Source organism: Bos mutus, chromosome 7, assembly GCF_027580195.1.
Source record: "Bos mutus isolate GX-2022 chromosome 7, NWIPB_WYAK_1.1, whole genome shotgun sequence".
Lineage (NCBI taxonomy): Eukaryota > Metazoa > Chordata > Mammalia > Artiodactyla > Bovidae > Bos > Bos mutus.
This window is the reverse complement of record NC_091623.1, coordinates 104,312,806-104,335,711: the sequence shown is the minus strand read 5'-3', so window position 1 is coordinate 104,335,711 and position 22,906 is coordinate 104,312,806. Positions and strand designations below refer to the sequence as shown.

General features: G+C 39.2%; 1 non-coding gene across 1 annotated transcript; it reads right to left on the bottom strand.

The window, feature by feature from the left end:
- Positions 1 to 22,519: 22,519 nt before the first annotated feature.
- TRNAC-ACA (transfer RNA cysteine (anticodon ACA)) lies at positions 22,520 to 22,591 on the bottom strand. The gene has a single exon. It is a non-coding gene; the product is annotated as a tRNA-Cys (tRNA).
- Between the last annotated feature and the right edge of the window lie 315 nt (positions 22,592 to 22,906).

Sequence of the window (22,906 nt, the reverse complement as noted above, 5' to 3'; positions counted from 1 at the left end):
TGTATACGTGTGCATGTGTGTATATGTGTGTGTGTGTGTATATATATATATTTTTTTCAGATCCTTTTTCCTTATAGGTTATTACAAAATATTGAGTCTAGTTTCTTGTGCAATACAGTAGATTGGAATTAACATAAACACGCTATATATATATTTATACACATGCTATGTAAGTATATATAAAATAGTTAATGAACAATACGTATTCAGGATTGATTTTTAAAGGAGTTCATGAAAGGAGAAAGAAGATAGTCATATGGCAAAGCAAAATCATCTAATATACAACTAAAGGCAATCTTAATTATAAAAAAAAGATTAAAGAAAAAACTGATGATTAAACTACAGCTTCCACCTGTACATTAACCACAGAGATTACATAATGATGCTCAAGAATCATGAGAACAAATGTAACATACATGCTTGTTTCACAGATGCCCCTTGATGCCAGGACAGGTATGATATTGTCATGAGTAGAAAGTGAATAATACTTTTTCACATTGAAGTTGTTAATATTGGGTATGAATTATAAAAGCCATTATTATAATTACTACCGTGGCCTCCACTGAACTTAGTAGGGGGCTAGTTATTGTACTGAAATTGAAAGTGTTAGTTGCTCAGCTGTATCTGACTCTTTGTGACCTCATGGACTACAGTCCACTAGGCTCCTGTGTCCTTGGGATTCTCCAGGCCAGAATACTGGAGTGGGTTGCCATTCCCTTCTCCAGGGGTCTTCCTGACCCAGGGATTGAACTCAGGTCTCCTGCATTGCAGACAGATTCTTTATCATCTAAGCAACCAGGGAAGCCCCACTTACTCTATTAAACACTTTATAAACATTATTTTCTTTAATTCTACAGTGGTTCTGTGAGTTAGGAATTGCTTCTTCTGTTTTATTCATGAGGAAGTGGAAGCACAGATAGAGTAAGTAACTTTTCTAAAGTCATACAGACAGGATATGATAGAGCCAGGGCTTTTAATTCAGATCTTTGAACATACACTCTTCGGATGATATGAAGTGTTACATGAGCGAGGTGACCTGCACTGTACAAGTTTAGGGAAAAGTTATTTTTGTGAGCTTAGTTTCAGATCTGTTTGCCCACTCCTGTGATTCAGAGTTCCCAAGTCGGTAGGATCCCATGATTCTGAAAGCCAAGTTCTTTGGCCTCATGGTATATCATGGCCCTTGACTCTAAGGCACAGAATGAAAGGCTAGAGGAAATGTGCACAGTTTATGTTGTATCTTAAAGATTTCTTCACAAAATAATAAAAGTCCAACTGTGATAAATACTGAAATAGTCCTGAATCTAAAGCAGAGCTGCTGCTTAGAAAGGCTATTGACTTGAGCAATGCAGAGTGCAATGTGTCAGGGAAGAAACCACCATGCATTTTAGATGAGATTTATTGTTAGCTAACCTGCTTGCTAGGATTTAAGAGAGAATAAAAAATGTGCTATAAATCTATGCAAGTCATGTTAAGAGGGCTAAGGTAATTCTAAATGATCCAGAGTTGGGATGAAAAGTGGAAACACAGGAATATCCTAGAAGATGCAGTCACTTGATCTGACCCTTGAAGAATGTGTAAGACTTCTACAAGCAGACAAGGGGAGTTGTTGAATGCTGGGGCTCACTCCTGAGAGCTGAATGTACACAGTTCAGTTCAGTCCAGTCACTCAGTCGTGTCTGACTCTTTGCAACCCCATGATCCACATCACGCCAGGCCTCCCTGTCCAACACCAACTCCCAGAGTCCACACAAACCCATGTCCATTGAGTCGTTGATGTCATCCAACCATCTCATCCTCTGTCATCCACTTCTCCTCCTGCCCTCAACATATCCAAGCATCAGGGTCCTTTCAAATGAGTCAGCTCTTTGCATCAGGTGGCCAAAGTATTGGAGTTTCAGCTTCAACATCAGTCCTTCCAATGAACACTCAGGACTGATCTCCTTTAGGATGGACTGGTTGGATCTCCTTTCAGACCAAGGGACTCTCAAGAGTCTTCTCCAACACCACAGTTCAAAAGCATCAATTCTTCGGTGCTCAGCTTTCTTTATAGTCCAACTCTCATATCCATACATGACTACTGGAAAAACCATAGCCTTGACTAGATGGACCTTTGTTGGCAAAGAAATGTCTCTGCTTTTTAATATGCTGCCTAGGTTGGTCATAACTTTCCTTCCAAGGAGTAAGCGTCTTTTAATTTCATGGCTACAATCACCTTCTGCAGTGATTTTGGAGCCCAGAAAAATAAAGTCAGCCACTGTTTCCACTGTTTCCCCATCTATTTGTCACGAAGTGATGGGACCGGATGCCATGATCTTCGTTTTCTGAATGTTGAGCTTTAAGCCAACTTTTTCACTCTCCTCTTTCACTTTCATCAAGAGGCTTTTTAGTTCTTCTTCACTTTTCTGCCGTAAGGGTGGTGTCATCTGCATATCTGAGGTTATTGATATTTCTCCCGGCAATCTTGATTCCAGCTTGTGCTTCTTTCAGCCCAGCGTTTCTCATGATGTACTCTGCATATAAATTACATAAGCAGGGTGATAATATACAGCCTTGATGTACTCCTTTTCCTGTTTGGAACGAGTCTGTTATTCCATGTCCAGTTCTGACTGTTGTTTCCTGACCTGCATATAGGTTTCTCAAGAGGCAGGTCAGGTGGTCTGGTGTTCCCATCTCTTTCAGAATTTTCCACAGTTTATTGTGACCACACAGTCAAAGGCTTTGGCATAGTCAATAAAGCAGAAATATATGTTTTTCTGGAGCTCTCTTGCATTTTTAAATGACCCAGCAGATGTTGACAATTTGATCTCTGGTTCCTCTGCCTTTTCTAAAACCAGCTTGAACATCTGGAAGTTCACAGTTCATGTATTGCTAAAGCCTGGCTTAGAGAATTTTAAGTATTATTTTACTAGTATGTGAGATAAGTGCAATTATGCAGTAGTTTGAACATTCTTTGTCATTGCCTTTCTTTGGGATTGGAATGAAAACTGACCTTTTCCAGTCCTGTGGCCGCTGCTGAGTTTTCCAAATTTGCTGGCATATTGAGAACGTGCACATCTTTCCCTAAATCAGCCTTCACTGACACCACACTGGTCATGGAATAGACTATCATAAATGTCTTTGCACCATGGAAATTGGAAAACCCTACATGTCAGTACCAGGATAACACTAAAAAGAAAACTAGAAATCCTTTGCAATTGTAGATGTCCAAAAGTGTAAATACACATTAGGGGAAGTTTGGTGACCTCAGATATCTGGAGGACAGAGTGGTGGGTGAAGTTGACAAGATAGGGTTGAATCAGGTTATGAGAGCCCTTGAACATCAGTGTTGGAGGCTTGATTTCATTTTACGGACACCACACTTATCACGAGCTTCCCAGGTGGCTCAATGGTAAAGAATTCCCCTGCCAATGAAGGAGATGCAGGAGAGGCGGGTTTGATTCCTGGGTCGATCCCTTGGTGGGGAAGTTCCCTTGGAGGAAGAAAAGGCAACCCACTCCAGTATTCTTGCCTGAAAAAAGTCCCATGGACAGAGAATCCTGACAGGCTGCAGTAGAAAGGGTCACGAAGAGTTGAACACAACTGAGTGAGCACACTACTCATCAGAGACGCTTTATGATACCATTTGTACAGTGGGCTAATGCTTTCAGTCCTAGAGTTACCATGCGACTGAAAAAGTGAGAGATTAGAAGTGGAAGACCAGTTAAGTAGCTGAAGTAGTATGTAGCACAATGGAAATCTGATAGGAACCTGGAAAGGGTAGTAACAGTAATACAAGAGAGAATGAAAGAGACAGAATGACATGAGTTGACAATTGACTGAGTGGAAGTTATTGGGGTAAGATAGGTGTCCAATATTACTAAAGTCAATCACTTCTTGGAGTCAGTCTGTGGTGTTATTTGCAAATATAGGGAAGACAGGGAAACAGTATAAATGAGTAAAAAGTAGTACCCTTAGTTATGGACATATTGGATTAAAAGATTTTATGGTCCTTAAGAAATTGCAGTGTAAATCTCCAGAGAAAGGTCAGGGATAGAGATAAATAACTGGTAATAAAAGTCAAGGAAGTAGAGAATAGAACACAGGAAGAGAGCACAGGGTAGTAATGGAACATTCTGGTAAAGCTTTGTTGTTTAGTCACTCAGTTGTGTCCAGCTCTTTGCAATCCCATTGACTGCAGCACTCCAGTCTTGTCCCTCACCGTCTTCAGAGCTTGCTTAAACTCATGTTGATCGAGTCAATGATGCCATCCAACCATCTCATCCTCTGTCATCCCCTTCTCCCCATCTTCAATCTTTCCTAGCATCAGGGGCTTTTCTAATGAGTCAACTCCAGTAAAGCCTTTCCTCTTCCCTTTCCTTCATTTACTAATTTATATATTTTAAAATCATCCATTGTGAATTGTGTAACCATATATCCTACTTCATCTGGGCTGCCCTCAGCTTATATTTTTTGATGTAGTATAAGCTTCCCTGGTGGCTTAGTGGTCAAGAATCCTCCTGCCAATGAAGGAGATGTGGCTTTGATCCCTGGGTCGGGAAGATCTCCTTGAGAAGGAAATGGCAGTCCTCTCCAATATTCTTGCCTGGAAAATGCTGTGAACAGAGGAGCCTGGTGGGCTACATCCATGAAGTCACAAAAGAGACCTAGCAAGTAAGCAATAACAACAATGTAATTACATCAAGAAATAGCATCCTTTACACTGGCAGAAGTACCTCTGTTTGGATGATAAATCATATCCTTAATTATGTGCCAAAAACAGTGCTGTCAGTCAAGAATTTAACAATTATCTCATGTAGATCCTGCTATTAAGGAGCTCAAAAAATGTTGTTCTTGTTGTTGTGGGTTGTGGAAGTAAATTAAGATTTTATGCCTTCTCTCTTATTTAATTTACTATCTGGAGGTAGTAATGTCCTTATCTACCTACACTATAATTCAAGTACTAGAAAGCAGAGTACGAATGCCAACACCATAGCATCAGTCAGTAGGAACTAAAATACTAGAGGAAGAGAGCCATCATTGGGATGGATGTTTTCATTTTGTCTTCAGATCTGTTTTTTGAGTATCTTCACCTTCCTTTGTGCCCAGGGGGCCTGATAGGCATTGATAATATCAATGGGCTCTCTTGTTTTTCAATTTCCAGTGGATTTAATAAATGGAAGGAACCAGAAAGTAGATCCTAAGATAGTGAAACTGGGGTGCTTATTCCTTAGGCTCCGTTAATGCTGAGTCACTGTTATGGCTTCATCCCTCTGCTAAAGCACAGCTCTGGATAGCTATACTCTCTGGGTTCTAGTAATAACGCCCTCATCTTTCAGTGCCCTTCATATGTACAGGTCCCTCCCAGGCCCTTGGAGGGACCCCTCCAATGTATTGATATGGTCACGTGTTTTTGGATACTTTGTTAAATAAAGTCTCCTAATAGAATTCTAAACATGATCCTCAAGATTGCATGTCTTAATCCCTGGAGCCTGTAAATATGATGAGATATTACTTCATGATTATGTAGTATCATAGTATTGCAGAATTGTCAATTTAGGAATTCAGGGTGGGATTGATCTAAGAGCCCTTAACTATGGAGAGCTTTCTACAACCGGAGGCAGAAGAGCAAAGCAGAAAGATTTAAAGCAGGCACGGGATTTGATATATTACCACTGGCATGAAGATGGAGAGGATCACAAGATAAGAGGTCACAAAATAAGGGTCACAGTCACCTTTAAGGAAGTGATGGAAGCCCTCAGTTGACAGCTTTTAAGGAAACAAGGACCCCAGTCCTGTAGCTGTAAAGTCCTAAATTCAGCCAACAACCTGAATCAACTTGAAAGCAGATTTCTCCCCAGATGCTCCAAGTGTGGACACAGCCTGGCATCTTGATTTTAGCTTTGTGATATCCTGAGCAGAAATTTTAGAGAACTTCTGACTTAAAGAACTGTGAGCTAACAAATGGGTGTTGTTTTTAGCTGTTAAGATTTGGATAATGTATTGTACACCAACTTCAACTTCTATGGAATAAGATAGCCTTCTCTTTCTACTCCACTTTACCTTTGTACTGCTTTTCTGTGTCAGGTAATTTGAGGAATCTCATTAAGGGTAGCATGAGCTGGTTATATATTTAGATTGAGTGGGACATCAACTTTTTCTTTCATAAAAAGTATGACAACACATTTATAGGAGACTTGGAAAATATAGAACAAAGTTACATATAGCTCCACTATATTACAATTATTTTTTAAGTAGATAAATTAAGATTTTTAGTTGGAGTTTTAATATCAAACTCTCAAAAGTTAATAGAATGAATAGATAGAAAAGTAGAAGGATATAGTAGACCTGAAAAGTGCCATGAACCAATTCAACATAATTAAGATTATACAATTTTCACACAACAGTAGGATACAAATTCTATTCAAGTTCCCATAGACTATAAACTAGGAGACACTGAAACATATCCAGGGACATAAACAAGGTGCAAAGATTTCATGGTCTAAAGGTATTGAAATCATACAGAGTCTGTTCTTTTATCACTATGGATTTATGTTAGAAATCAATATCAAAAGATATTTGAAAATCACTAGTGGGGCATCATTTTTACATGGTTCACAGTCACTTATGTGAATAGACTACCATGGGTAGTCTTCCTGGTAGAGGAATGGCTTCCAGAAGTACTCCTATAACCCCCTGCACTGGTTCATCTGACATCACCATAAGAAAATGCCTGGCCAGAGTTGAATTGTGACATGTCTGACAGCACCTGATACGGAAGTAACTGGGTCCCACAGAAGTAAGATTTGAAATATACACAGCCAAAAACCTAGTCTGTAGAAAATTCTTCCAAATCTTACATGACACATTAAAAGAAACTTGGTAAACATTTTCCGATCATAAGTTCAAAGTCATCCTAAACATTTATATGACATTACCTAAAACAAGTTATGGAACTGAAGTAAATAAAAAAAAGATACTTATGGGTTTTCTCAACTTTGATTTAAATGGTAACCAATTTACATATCATCACCAATAACAATTTATGAAGCAAATCACTGTCGTTTGACAAAGCAGTCAAAGAATATGCAGCCAAAAATTTAGGGGAAAAGTGATACAGCATTTCATGAGGCAATTAATGAAACTGTGTTGTTTTTCTAGCTTTTGCAGTTTTTATGGCAGTTGTTTAAGCTTTGCTTGAACTTGTAATTGTTTTCCTATTTGAAAGCATTCATTTATAGTATTAATAGTATATTCTTTTTGTTAAAGTTAATCAAGTGCATAAGTGAGTAAACTTCGGGTGCCACAGACCCTGGATCTCCAACTGTTGTTGAACTTAGAGTTCTGTGCTTTCTTGTTAGTTTCCTTCAACCTTGCTTGCACAGAGGAAAAAGTGCTTTATTCATTCCCCTCAAATTGCCCAGTACTTTTTCTTCTTGGTTTTCCACCTGATACCCTCAATGTTATCTTGAGTGACCTTAAACCATGGATTAAACAATGGGTAGTGAAGAGGAGGAGGGAGTGGACTTTCCTGGGCAAAAGAATTGCAGTAGCTGAAGAAAGGACCAGGGGACGTGAAAGGCTTTGAGGGGGCTGGAGCAGTCGTGGGGATTAATATGCACATTACAGCTGAAAATTTAAAAATTCCACATCCGTAAACCAACACTAGCTGAATTTGTCCAACTGTTATTTTTGCCTGTAGTCTGTGGCATTTTTGCTATTGTTATGCACATTTTGTGTTGGTCTTGGAGATGATTGACACTGACAGATTTGGAAGCTTCTTTCTGCTAAATTACTGATCATTAGGAAGCTTATTGGGCTTCTCTGGCAGCTCAGACAGTACAGAATCTACCTGCAATGCAGGAAACCTGGGTTTGATCCCTGAGTTGGGAAGATCGCCTGGAGAAGAGAATGGCTACCCACTCCAGTATTCTTGCTTGGAGAATTCCATGGACAGAGAAACCTGGCAGGCTACAGTCCATGGGGTGGCAGAGAGTCGGACACAACTAATCAACTAACACATTCACTTTCAGGAAGCTTATTGGGAGGATCAGGGTAGTGTTGCCACTGTATGTATTATATACATATGTACATTACACAAGTACACATGCAACCACACCATCAAGTGGAGATATCCACAAACCTAATTTGGCCTCTGAGTAGATGATAGAGAATACTGTTTCCCCAAATGATGGCTGAACATTTCTAAAACATTGCAAAGGGCTAAAATGGGACTGCTGTCTAAACCAAAAGTTTAGACAGGACTCCTTGTTAAAATAGAAACGCCCTAATGATGAAATTTACCACTCCTTCATTTTATTTTTTTTTAATAACCTAAAAAATTAACTCATAGTCAGTGGAAAAAAACTAAAAAATACAACAGAAGAGAAATTAAATAATTACCTCACAGTATTTTACTATGTGCTCTTTAATTTTTTTCTGTACATGTCTCTATTTTAGACAGCCTTGTCCTACAAATACATTGGTATAACTACCTTTTTCAATTATAAATATAGAATGGTTTTTCCCAGATCACAAGTCTTCTTCTCTATCTCAATTTAGACAACTTCTGTTGTTTCGCCTGCTAAGCAACCAAAACAATGACCAAAAAAAAAAAATCAAGAAACACACCATCCACAACTGTCATTATCATTTTGATTAATGATAGTACTCTTGCCTGGAAAATCCCATGGATGGAGGAGCCTGGTGGGCTGCCGTCTATGGGGTCGCACAGAGTCAGACACGACTGAAGCGACTTAGCGGCAGCAGCAGCAGTAGCCTTTATTAACATTTTAATGCAATGTAATTTTCAATGGCTATATTATATTTCATCGTATGACTAAGCTGTAATTTAGTGAAAGAATCCCACACCTTAGATATTAGCCTGTTTTCAGTTTTTTCTCTGTCATAGATAAACTTAAGCTGAACACTCTTGTTCATCCACTTTTGTGTATATATATGTGTGTGTGTGTGTATGTGTGTGTATCTATATATCTTATTATCTTCTTAGGATGAATTCTAGTTTTAATGCTTGGCATGCTTTAATGCTGTAGAAGTCTAAAATGATAAATTGCTCTTCATTAAGCCAGGTGTCCAGGGCTTTGCAACCTTCCTCAGAGAATAGGCTCCCTAGGGCAGCTGCATTATCTGTTGACTTGCTGGGAGGACATTGGAACCAAAAACTAATGATTCAAAGAGCATAATATTGTATGTCTTAAAGTCTAATTACATCTAATCATTATCAAACATGTAGCTGGCATTCCAAAGTGTTTTCCTTAGTATATTTAAAATGTGTTTTTAGAGAAAACCTCATTTTCCTGTAAAATCACTTCTCCTTTTCTTGACTGTCCAATTATTTTTGTTGTTGTTTAGTTGCTCAGTCATGCCCAACTCTCTTGCAACCCCATGGTCTGTAGCCTACCAGGTTCCTCTTTCCATGGGATTTCTCAGGCAAGAATTCTGAAGTGGGTTGCCATTTCCTTCTCCAGGGTATCTTCCCGATTCAGGGATCAAACCTGCATCTCCTGCATTGGTAGGCAGATTCTTTACCACTGAGCCACCTGAGAAGCCCATGCCCAAATTCTTACAATGCATCAACATCTTGTTTAATGGTTCGTAGTATTTTGGGGACAGTCATAGATCACTTCAAGGAGAGCACTTAGATCTCCTCTAAGTTATAAAGCATCTAAGGACTCTGATTCCCTCTAGACCACAAGCATATTTACTGCATTCCTGCTCAGAGGTCCTCAAAGAGTCATGTTTCTCTTGAGTACTTCACTAACATCAAGTGAACCCTATCCTTCTTGAGTATCCTTTTTGAGTCTCTTTGGGGAATTTTCATACTTGCTCTGATTTCTGCTCATCACCACCTGCTCTGGACTTATCCATCAGTTCCCTCTTGTAGCTTAAAAACATTTATTCATACCATGCCACTCTCTGTAATCTATTTTAACTGAGATAAGAATTAAGTCCCTCTCTTAGCAAAAGCTAATGTCAAATTGTAGAATTGATAGTACTTAATGAAAAGCTAGGGAGTAGAGAGAATTACAGTACAAAGATGGTAGAGATGTGAAATTAAATACTGGGAATAGTAGCTGTAATGTATCATTACTGTGGCACCCACAGAAGATTTGCCAGTGGTAATCTTTCTCCTGGGAGCCTGGTCTGAAACCACATTGAGGTGCCCATTGGTCCTCCATAGATTAGAGACCCCAGTTCTGTCTTCTCCACTCTGATCTAGACTCAAACATAATGGGGACTGGAGATTGTAGCAGTTGGTAAAAGTATAATAAACTTTTGCAGGGAGGAAACTGTGCCCCCCATGAATGACAACTTTTATATTCATAAGCAAAATGCTTGGCCTGAAACATTTGGAATATGTCACTGCTTTGGGCTTTTCTAAGAACCATCAGTGGGTATTTGCCTGAAATATCTCTGACTGAATGACTCACCGAAGTGGTCTCTCAAAACAAAGGGCAGGCTAGCATGAAGAACACATTCTAGCTTCACTCTAGAATGCAGAGCAGATTTTTGACATCCTTCCCCATTCCATCATTTTTGGAAGTTCAATAATAATTTTAGTAACTCATCTCCTATACCTAAAATAAATTGCTGGCAGATTTAAATACCAATTTGTCTTTCTCACATAACTATACCATTGGGCAGAATATTGTTAAATGTTTTAGACCTTCTCTAACCCTACCAATCCCTTACATAGATTCAATTCATAGCCACTTGCTCCATTCAAGCCTTTTTAACTTTTTCTCTTACTTCTACTGACGTCTATTTCTTCTGAAAACTGTTCTACATCACAGATGATTACTTGCTAAATTAATGGTCTACTTCATAAACATGGGTCTAGATATTTTTTTTAGTATAGTTGATTTATAATATTAGTTTTAGGTATACAGTAGTGTGATTTGGAGATATACCTGAATTTTTTGTTGATTCTTTTCCTTTATAGATTATTACAAGATGTTGAATATTAGTTCTCAAATCTATACAGCAAATCCTTGTTGTTTATCTCTTTTTACCTGTTGAGTATATATCTGTTAATCCCATATTCCTAATTTATCTGTCTCTCTCCCCTTCCCCTTTGTTAACCATGTTTATTTTCTGTGTCTGTGAAACTGATTTGTAAATCATTTGTATCATGTTTCAGATACATGTAAGTGATACGGTATTTGTCTTTCTCTTTCTGATTTACTTCACTTAGTATGATAATCTCTAGGTCCATCCATATTGCTGCAAATGGCACTATTTCCTTCTTCTTTATGGCCTAGTAATTTCCATTTTAATGTATCTCACATATTCTTTATTCTTTTGTTGATGGATACTTGAGTTATTTCATTGGTTTAGATTTTTGATTGCAAGCTTTTTGAAGGCAGAGGCTTTGTTCTTACTTTCTTCAGAGATGCTATGGATTGTTAGATTGCCCCATTATTTAATAAATGCTTTTCAGAAAACAAACCAAAATCCCACTTCATTAAATGTATATGTTGGTTGGTAAACTCATCCCAGGTTTAGAAGCATTTATATTGGGATAGAGGGAATAAAGAAATCCATCCTACTTAGAGGAAATATGGCCTCTCATAGCTCTGAGGTCTTTTAGAGGTCAATTATTCCAGCCTCTCAGCAAATGCTCTTTCCAGAGCAAGTGTGCTTAAAGTGAATGAGTGGAATGCTGGTAATCATGGGTTCTCTGAATTTATAAGCAAAAATGTGTTTGTGTGTTTGTGTACAGGCTTTTCTTTAGAAAGGATCAGCATATTTTATTAACCTCATAAAGCAATTAATAACCTCAGCATTATTAAGAACAACTAACCGAAATAAGCCTTGTGGGTGGTCATCCAGTCTAGGTCTGAATATCTGCAGAGGGAGTTCATTCAGTCAGCTAAGGTGCCTTGGCTAAAGTTGACCTAAAATTTTCTGCTATGTGTTTCCTGTTCCAGAATATATTTGTCAGATGCTTTGTTATAAAAAATAATGATGATAGACATGGATTCATAGCTTGAGCGATATATGTTGGCTTACTAATGGTCGCAAAGAGTCAGACATGACTGAGTAACTGAAATGAATTAATATTAGAAAGGCTTTTGTGAAGACCATCAACTATCATTTCTTTTCTTGTCAAACCAATTAGGTTTTTATTGTTCTTTTTTTGTCTAATTTAGCATGCAAATCATTTAAGAAGTAAGTTAGTTTGGTGAAGGAATATCATATAGCTGCTGCTAAGCCGCTTCAGTCGTGTCCGACTCTTTGCGACCCCATAGACGGCAGCTCACCAGGCTCCGCCATCCCTGGAATTCTCCAGGCAAGAACACTGGAGTGGGTTACCATTTCCTTCTCCAGTGCATGAAAGTTAAGTCGCTCAGTTGTCTGACTCTTAGCAATCCCATGGACTGCAGCCCACCAGGCTCCTCCGTCCATGGCATTTTCCAGGAAAGAGTACTGGAGTGGGGTGCCATTGCCTTCTCCGATCATATAGTTAATGCTCAGTAAATGTTAACTGAATGGATTAATTAAGGAAAGAATGAGAAATGAATGATTAAATGGAGAGATAACTGAGATGTGTGGAGTATGAATTTGTGAATGAATGAATGTGTAGATTAAGATAATATGCAAATTAACACATGTGAATCTAAGATGCTACATTTCCTATATGTCAATTATTGAGGTTCTCTGTTAGACTGTACCAATATTATTTATAGTCACAATTTCAATGTAAGAATTCTACCTCTTCTGAATATAGAGTCTTTCAATCTTATATCCTTCCAGCTAGCCATTCATCCACCCAGCAAACACAGCAACAATCCTGCATATATCAGATGAAGGAAATGTGGTTTAGTGATACATATTAGACAGTGACAAACAACAGTGGACAAGAAAAGCCCATACTGCGAATGCTAACTGCCACCAAAACTGCAGGGAATGCAGGATTTGCCAGTTAAAGTACACATTACTGATTATGCTTGTCCAAATTCCTCTGCTTGTCAACAGGAAAAACAGTCCCAGAGAAAGACATAACCAGAAGAAGGTCTACAGTGAGTAGATTCACGGTCCCTAAAATGTTAGGCAAAGAAAATAGGATGAGGCATACAAAATTAAGAAGGCTCTTAGTTTAGGGGAAAAGTACAGCTGATTGCATAAACATATTCTTGAAATAAACTGATGTAAACCCTGGAAAATGAATCACCAAAATTCAGTTACCTGCATTCTTACATTCCTCCTATATAACTATTTTCCCTGCTGTTGACAAGTGCTAAGGAGGCAGCATGTAGTGAAGAAGCGTCAGGAAGACTCAGAAGGCCAAGGCGCTGGCCTTAGCTCTGCCAATGATGTGTTATGTGTGTTTTGAGCAAGTGGCCATCTCTGTTTCAAATGACTCGTCTGTAAACCAAAAGGGCCAGATGGAAAGGCCCTTCCCTCTGGGTTTCTCAGATAAAAGACACCTACTGATACAACAGCCTGTAAGCACTACTTCTTTCTGGGATGGGTTTTTGTTTGTTTTTTGGAAATGCTTCCTGACACTGGGAGATGGCAGGTATGAACTCTTCAAGGTGGTCTTCTCCTTTGGCAAACCATGGTAGTTTTACTCCAGCTGTGTTGTAACCTCTTCCAGATTTCACTGGAAAGCCAAATCTAATGAAATAGTGCTTCATTGAACTTCATGTTTTTTCCAAATACTTGATCTCTCTTTTTGTGTTCCTGGCATATAAGAAATCACAAACTTGGCTACACATCTTGAAGGAAGAAGGGAGGAAAAACTCGAATCCTTTATCAATTTTTTAAAGCATCATGGAGAGCCTCATAAGGCATTGATTGGCACCAATGTAACTTTTGTGTGTGTGTGTGTGCTGTAGCCACTAACTGATGCTTTTATGTTAAAAGGTGAGTGCAGACAGAACAGCAATTCAGAGAATGAGGAGTATTTAAAACTTCTGAGGGATTGGGTTTGTGGGGAAAATGGGAGGCATGTATCTAGAGGAAAGGTCACACAGACTCTGGATTGTGTTCAGCTGCTCCAAAACCACTAGGAACAGACCCAAAGAGGAGTGGATAAAAGAGAAGGGAGGAACCACTGACATCTGTTGAATGTGTTAGATTTGTTAAGTATCTTTGTGGAAACTCTTCATGAGCATTGCTGTGTCAAGTCAGCTTCAATCAATTTTTCATTCAACAAATATTTGACATCTGCTACATGCCAGAAGCTTTGCTGAGTGCCAGCTATTCAGTAGGGATCAAAACAGCCCTGTCTTTCCTGGAGTTTAGTAGTGGAGCTCATGACTTATCCTTTTAGTTTTAAGACTTTTCTCTGAAATAAGCAAGATAGGGGTCTGCCAAACTGGTCCCGGGGCAAATATTTTGGTACATAGAGTATATATTCGAGTTCCTCCTAGGAAGTCCAGTGAAGGGATTGGTAAGTGAGACAATGGAAGTGAACTGAGAAGGGGCTTGTGAATGAGCGGATCGCCAGTGTGGGCAAGAAGGACTTGTCCTGCTGGGGACCCTCTGAGGGACTGTGTAGAGAGCACATCTCAGAATTGACCTTCACCAGGTACAAGGAAGCCAAGGTGTTCATCCACAAACTCCTGTCCTTTCTGGGTTGAGGCTGCTCCAGTCACTAACTCCCTGGCAGTCATGTGAAATTTAGCCCTTAACTTGTGAAGTCTAATGCTATCTCTGGGTAGATTGCATCAGAATTGAGTTAAGTTGTATGATCCCCAACTGGTGTCAGAGACTTGCTTATTGTGGGGAAAACTGTCCCCACCTTTGGTGACCAGACGTGTTGTCAGAAGTATGTGTGTGAGTAGTAAAGAAAAACTCACAGGAAGTAGACCAAAGTAAAGTTTTTCCTTACAATGGGTGGAAAACTGAGTTTTTCTAAGCCCTGGTTCTGAGCTCTGGGTTGATATGAAATGAGGGTAAGAAGCGAATGAGTGAGCTGTAGTATCTTTTTCACCCTGAAGGTTTATAAAACCCAGTTGGAAGCACATGATGTTATGAACAGCTTAGTGTCATGGAAATTCAGTAAGAGTCAAGTGTTGGGTCCAGTTTTGATTTGCTAATTAAGCTGCTTCACTCTGGAAGCAAGCCATTTCCTCATTTATAAAAGAAATGTCATCTGTGTCACAGGGTTGCTGTTCAGATTGTCTGAGGATTAGATGAAATATTAGTGTCTTAGCCTAGGTTCCCTGGATGGTAGAGTCTGAGACACAATTCACATGTAACACATACTTGAGTGTTAATGCTTTTTGGGGGGTTAGGTTGAAACCTCAGACTGGCCTGAGAGATGGAGGAAGAGTGAGCACAGTATCTGCTTACCCTGTCCTTTTTCCCTCACTTGTAAAAGATTGTCCCTTTTGAGTGATTTAACCTCCTGGTAGTTACTGGAGGACAGTCATCATTTGGGTTGGAGGTATAAACTGGCACAGGAGTCCCATGACTCTCACCCCCAGGGAGGCTCTGGTGCACATGGCCAGAGATTTATGACCATGAGAATGATATATGCTGCTGCTGGCTGCTCTTGGATCAGATCCAAGAGCTGAGTAGGGGAAGGGGAACAGATAGGATTGAGAAGTTTGAGAAAGTGCACAATCTTGGTCAGACACGGTATATGCAAAGTATCTTATATGTGTGATGAATTAGGCAATATAAGGCAAGTCATTATAAATGACTTTGGATCTCAGATTTGAATTCTGGTACCTAATTTTATATTTTTTCTTTCTTTCCTGTGTTGTGACTTGTCCCAGACAAGTATGTTCTTTCTACTGTATGTGTTCTTACAAAATAACTTAAAAATGTTTACTGAACACATGAGGGAAGAATCTTGCCTAATTTTATAGGCATCTGTTTTTCTAAGGGCCCAAATATATGTTTTCCTCTCAAAAAAAAATAGTTGATATTTATTGTGAACTTACTTGTGTACTGGGAAATATACCTCTCATGTACCACCTCACTTAATCCTCTTTCAGTGTCATTGTTATCCCTGTTTTACAGATGAGGAAACTGAGATTTAGAGAAGTTAAAGGTGTTGCTCAAAGTCACACTTGTGAGTTCCTCGTGAGATCTAAGAAATGTACTAGAGTTTTGTGACTTCTGCTTTCTGCTCAATTACTGTGTCTTCCTTTTGCATATTAGGGTTCCCAGACTGAGTCTGTTTAACTGAGGTAGAGGAAGTATTACTGGCTATTATTGTCATGTTTCTATGATCCTTGACTGTGGAGACAACCTTAAATGCTGTATCCTCAAACTTGATTGGACATATTCCTATTAGAATCTTGCTCTCAGATCAGTTTTACTGAATGTAAAATTCCACAAGGACAGAATCTGTGTCTACTTCATTTTTACTTTCTCCAAGTCTAGAAGAGCAATGGGATACATTAAGCCAATTGTAGAACAGATTATATACAGACTGGAGGTGAAGACTCTGAACATTAGAAGTGACTTCTAACACAGAGGTTGGCAAATCATGGCGCATGGGCCAAATTCAACACATTGTCTGCCTATGTAATTCAAGATTTATAGAACATTTGCTCATTTGTTCATGCATCTTCTGTGACTGCTTTTGTGTGTGTGCTACAACAGTGGAGATGAGAAGTTCTAACAGAGACTGTGTGGCTCACAAAGTCAGAAGTGCTTCCTATTTGGCTGTTTGAGTTTTCCCACCCAGGCTCTAAGGTGTGCTTGAAGTAGACCCAGAAGCTACAATAAAATGTCTAGATGAATGGAAATGATTTAACTGTAAAAGTGCCTTCTGACTTCCCCTCCCTTCTCTCTAATGAAGATAGTTATCGTAGTGTCAGATTAAATGTATAAAAATGGAACCAAGTGCCTAACAATTGAGAGGTGATTAAATACATTGCAGAATGCTGTGCCATCACCAAAAATGCTGCCGTCAATAGAAACAGGTTTACAGTATAATAAAAGTAAAAAAAAAAATCAAAATACTAAATTCCATTTAGTTCCACTTTTGTGCCAAAAGATATGTACATTTATCAAATAAAATGTAGGGAGGAAAAACCAGAAGGTTACCAATGTTCAGGTGAAAGGATGTTGCTCATTTTGATTTTTTGCTTTATGCTTAACTGCATTTTCTATCTTTTTCTACAATGCACAGGCTTTTTTCCTTGATAAAACATTTAATTTTGAAAATGTTGAAAAATATAGACTATCTCATAATGTGATAAGATAAAAAAAAAAGTCCAGACAATTGTCTCTGTGAATAGGGTGGCTGGTTATGGGCCCATCTAACTTCTTTTCCCTAAATGTTCTTTTTCCTCTGGGGGCTTCTTCTCCATTAGACTATTGTGGCCTCCGCTACATCAGTCTCCAGGGAGCCCCTATTCCCCCTTAAAAATTGCAAATGCATGAATTGAAACAACTTTTCTTGTTTTCCTTTGCTCAGCTGAGACAGGCTGACATTTTCAAAAGGAACTTTAATACTCAGAGAACAAAAAGGCAATAATTACAGAAAATACAAAAGGCATAACAGTTGTCATGTTTAAAATGCAAGTTTCCCCTTCTCTAAAGGGCTAGTTCCTCATGCAATCAGAAGCAAATTTGGCTCTATGCTGGAGCCTTGCCTAGTTCCCCTGAAGTGGGCAGCACTGCATTTCTGCCACCTGGGATCAGTGGGGCCAATAGTCTCCATTTTAGATGAGCATAAAATATCAGTTGCTAAAGCTCCATCCATCTGGGACTTTCTCACTTGGTTTTCCTCCAGGAAAGGGTACAGTAAATCCAGAGACGATTGACAAGGTGAGAGATGTCACTTTTCGTCAATTTAGCAGCATCTCACATCATAGACATATATATGCATAAATACCTGCACATATATAAATATATACAAATATATATATTACACACATATACATGCAAACATGTATTATACACCAACAAAAACATGTAATTAGACACACACATACATATTCTCACAGTGCAGCTGTAGAGAATGTACTAACTCATTTTTAGTTTAGCGTCTTTTGTTCTTCAGACAGGGAAGTAACCAAGTTGAAGTCTATGTGTTACTGCTTTATGACAGTTTGTGACATGCCCAAATGTCAAAAACTGCCTATATACAGTTATAGAACATTTTCGGCATTCACCATCTTAATGCACAAGCTGAAAATCCAGGAGGCATCAAGACCCAAAAAACTTCTCACCTTTGCCTTGACCATGCTCTAGAGTCCCTCTGTGATATCATTTTGCCATCCTCTTGCCTCTGAGAAACCTTCACTGTAGACCTTAGGATGAAGTGATTCCTCTCTCCACTGAAATAATAAAGTCTTGCTTGCATTTGCCTTGTAACTTGTACCATAAAACTGATCTGTGCTGAAACTAATTGCGTCCCTCTCTTTTGTCTCTGTAAACAGCTGAGGGCACCAACTATTTTTTTTTTTTAATTGTGGTATCCCCTATACAGGGATGGATTTTTAAAAGAGTGGATTACATGTGGTAGAGGTTTAATAAACAGCTACTGAATAAATGTATTTTAGTAATTATAGAGACAGTCTAAGGAGGTAAATCTAGGATTAAATTGTTAAAGTTCCCAGGAGATCAATTTATACTCCGTTTTAAAAAGAACTTTCTCAGAATCCATATTGCATAATGTTGTGATGAATTGTTCTGGAAAATACCACTGGGCATATTCTAGTCAAGATGAAAGTCTACTTTGAGGACTATTATGACAGAGATTCATGCCTGAGATGAAAGATTGAACTAGATGTCTTCTAAAATTCTTTCCAGCTTTACCTTCCTGGTAGCTCTAAATCCAAATACAGGCAAGACGTCTCACTGGAATAAGTATTATCATTTGCTCAGGCTGTCAGCAAGCTAGGCTGCATCTGTGTTGTGCACATCCGTCATTAGGTAGTTTTCTGTTTTCCCTGTCTAGTCCTCCTTTCTCAACTGTAGCTGTTAAACTATATTAAGTGACATCATAACAGCTAAAAGGCATTAGCAACCATTGAGGTAATTGATGCTTCTTGGTAATTCACAAAATGCTTGTGTTTTGTTTGAGGATAATTTGGCTTTGAGTTAAAATATTTGCTAGGTTTCTCTACCCATTCTTCCCTAAAACGGCTGGTTTCCTGAAACTGGGTCTTCGTTTCTGAGAATTGCCTTGTTCTACTGCCTGGCCTACCTGTGATGCTGAAATCCTATTTACAGCAACCAAATTACTTTCTCTGAATCCAATTTATACAGTGACAGATGGGGGATTCCAAAAGGGAAAGTTTCCATTCATATCCAGCAAATCATCTTCATGGGAAGAAAGTTAGAAGTAAACTTGGTGACATACACAGCAATTTAACTTCTGGAAACCATCATCTTCCATTTTTAAATTATTTCTCTATAAAGTAAGCTGGGCCCAGAATAAGTTTGTACCTCACAATTTTCTGACAATTGAATGAACCGTTAATAAGTGATGATGAATTTATTTTACAAAGCAACATTATAAAATTGGTTTTCATTTTCTTCCTGTCTTCCTCTTTGAATATTTGTACCATTCATGTCACAAACACTACTTGATCAAGACTTAATTCATCTCAAGAAATTAAATGCTCAATTTCTGATATTTCTCCTTTTTGAAAAACTCACAGAATTACTTTGGTTCCAAACTATTGCATACAGATTTTTAATAGAAATGATTCATTACTAGGCCAATTTCCTTGTCTGTTAGCTTATCTTTTGAAGGGGTATCTTGTTTCTGAAAGCCTAGACTATTGTTTCGGCTGCTGTTTGATATGTTTATAATGAAAAATCACAAGATTGAAAATATTCTGAGCAGAGTGAAACAAAGCATGCTAGAATTCCATGGGAACTTCACTCCTTGGAACCCCTGCACAGCTGCTGGGGAGAGGGAACTGAGGCCCTGGGGTTGTAAGTGATATGTAAAGTCACACAGAAAATTGGTGACTATAATAATAATAATAATCACCAACTTTCTTGTGCACTCCTAGAACTTGGGAAGGTTCTAGGTATACTTTAAAATTCTTTTTCAGCTGTCAACTCATTTAATCTATTGAATCATCTATGGGATGGTTGCTATTATTAGCAGTAGATCAGAAAAATAAAATAATGAGATACCCTGGTAAGTGAGTAAGTGATGGAGTCAGGATCTGAACTTGAACAGAGTGGTCCCCAAACCTTGCTCTTTCTTGCTCATGAGGCTTTTCTGCCTTTTTTCAGAAACATGTAGATTCATTTTGGTCATAGTCTATAAATGTCTGCATATATGTAGGGGGTTGAGATCCCTGGGTTGGAAGATCCCCTGGAGAAGGAAATGGCAACCCACTCCAGTATCCTTGCCTGGGAAATCTCATAGACAGAGGAGCCTGGTGGGCTACAGTCTATGGGGTCGCAAAGAGTCGGGCACAACTGAGAGACTAACACTTACACTTACTTATATGTAGAGGAAAAGAAAACACATACACAGTACGTATATCCTACATGTATATTGTTCTCTTTCATTTGCAAAGCTCTGCCTCTAAACAGGGAAAGGATGACTAACAGCTCCTTCTGGTAGGTTGATTATCATAATACAAGTTGCTCCAAATGGAACACCATTGCCCTAGCTAATCTTAACATCCCCACATCAGTAGCTATTTCAAGAAAAAGCAATTCCCATCTGTTATAGAAACATATTCAGTGACAGCACACATCTCCTTATCCTAGTACCATCCCATTGCAGTGCAGTGGTGAAAACAGCATGATTTTCTCCCTTAATTCTGGAAAGTGCTCTCTAAGCCAAAACATGTGAGAGGGTTCAGTGCTTTCTCTCTTTTTTTTTAAGTAAGTAAGTAAGTGTTAGTTGCTTAGTCGTGCTCGATTCTTTGCGACCCCATGGACTGCAGCCCACCAGGCTCCTCTGTCCATGAGATTTTTTCAGGCAAGGATACTGGAGTGGGTTGCCGTTTCCTTCTCCAAAGGATTTTCCCAACCCAGGGATCGAACCCAGGTCTCCCGAATTGCAGGCAGATTCTTTACCGACTGAGCTACAAGGGAAGTGCCTTCTTAATTGTAAGGTACAAAAGGGTGACTGTGAAGGGAAAAAGAAATTGAAAGTGTTAGTCGCTAAGTTGTGTCCATCTCTTTGCAACCCTATAGGCTATAGCCCTCTCGGCTCTTCTGTCCATGGGATTTCCTAGGCAAGAATCCTGGAGTGGGTAGCCATTCCCTTCTCCAGGATATCTTCCCAACCCAGGCATCGAATCCAGGTCTCCTGCATTGCAGGCAGGTTCTTTACCGTCTGAGCCAAGGTGACTATATATTCTTTGTTATCTCATTTTGAATTCACCTAAGCGATCAAAGACTTCCCTGGTAGCTCAAATGGTAAAGCGTCTGCCTACAATGCAGGAGACCCAGGTTCAGTCCCTGGGTTGGGAAGATCCTCTGGAGAAGGAAATGGCAACCCATTCCAGAACTGTTGCCTGGAAAATCCCACGGACGGAGGAGCGTGGTAGGCTACAGTCCATGGTGTTGCAAAGAGTTGGACATGACTGAGCGACTTCACTTCTTCACTTCAAGTGATCAAATGTATGTAACAAACTTTTTGGCTTTATGTGCTTTTTTCTAGAATATAATGGATCTTGATTCCTTTTCTGCACAGTATAGTTTTCCTTTGGAGAAATGGTCTACCCCTATCTGGTGGAATTGTCATTCACATGGCCCTTCTTTGCCTGTGACAGGTACAGGCTCACGACCTACTATCCAAGCAGTGAGTCCCACCTACCTGAATGTTGTACATGAACAAAATTGGGACTGTCAAGGTTTCTCCCTAGATCCTTCTGCATGAGTCATTGAGGAAAAAGTTCTTTCCTCTTTTGAGGATTTCAAGGTATGAGGATAACATACCTTGGGATTGTTGAAGGCCTTTGCTGACATACTGAAACTGCCTGAGAATTCAAGAGAGAAAAAAAAAAAAAGATTCAAGGGAGGGAGATTAGAGACACAGAACCTTAAATTCACAGAACCAGAATTAAGCCATATCTGAAGATAGGATCTAATTGGAGGTTTTCCACTGTGCACATTTAAAACAAACAAACAAAAAGAGTTTCTATCATTTGTAATCAAAGAGTCCGAGTACATGGACTCCTAGAACTGAAAATCAGAAGGGATCTTAATGATGTAATCTCCCACAGGTAAGTGATGCCATGCATTGCACTTCTGTCTTTGGTTACCTAGGTACTATCTCTGCTTGAATTCCTTAGGAGGTTTGTTATTAAATGGGTTGGCCAAAAAGTTCTGATTTTTCTACCCTAACAAACTTCTTGGTCAACCCAGTACTTGGCATTTCATTCCACTGTTGGCCAACTCTGGTTTCCAAACAGTTTGTTTTTCCTAATATCAAACAAGTTGCTTTCTTGAGCCTTCCCTTAACTAATTTTACTGATGTTCTCTGAAAGAAAAGTGAAAGTGAAGTCGCTCAGTCCTGTCTGACTCTTTGTGACCCCCTGGACTGTAGCCTATCAGGCTCCTCCGTCCATGGGATTCCCCAGGCAAGAATACTGGAGTGGGGTGCCGTTTCCTTCCCCAGATCTTCCCAACCCAGGGATTGAACCCGGGTCTCCTGCATTGTAGGCAGATGCTTTACCATCTAAGCCACCAGGGAAGTCAAGACCACTGGAGTGGGTTGATATTTCCTCCTCCAGGGGATCTTCCCAACCCAGGGATCGAACCCAGGTCTCCCGCATTGCAGGCAGACACTTGACCATTTGCTCACATGAAAGTCAACTTGATTCTTAAAATAGTTGAAGACAGTTGTCTTATTTATTTCAAGCATTTCTTCAACTTTATTAGCAAATTCACATACTTTTCTGCTCTTCACCCTGCCCACATCACGATTTGTAAATTTTCTGGTTCCACAGACCCCTAAATCTTCCATTGGGCTGTCTCAGAGGCTACCCAGGGGAGGCCAGAGAGCCTG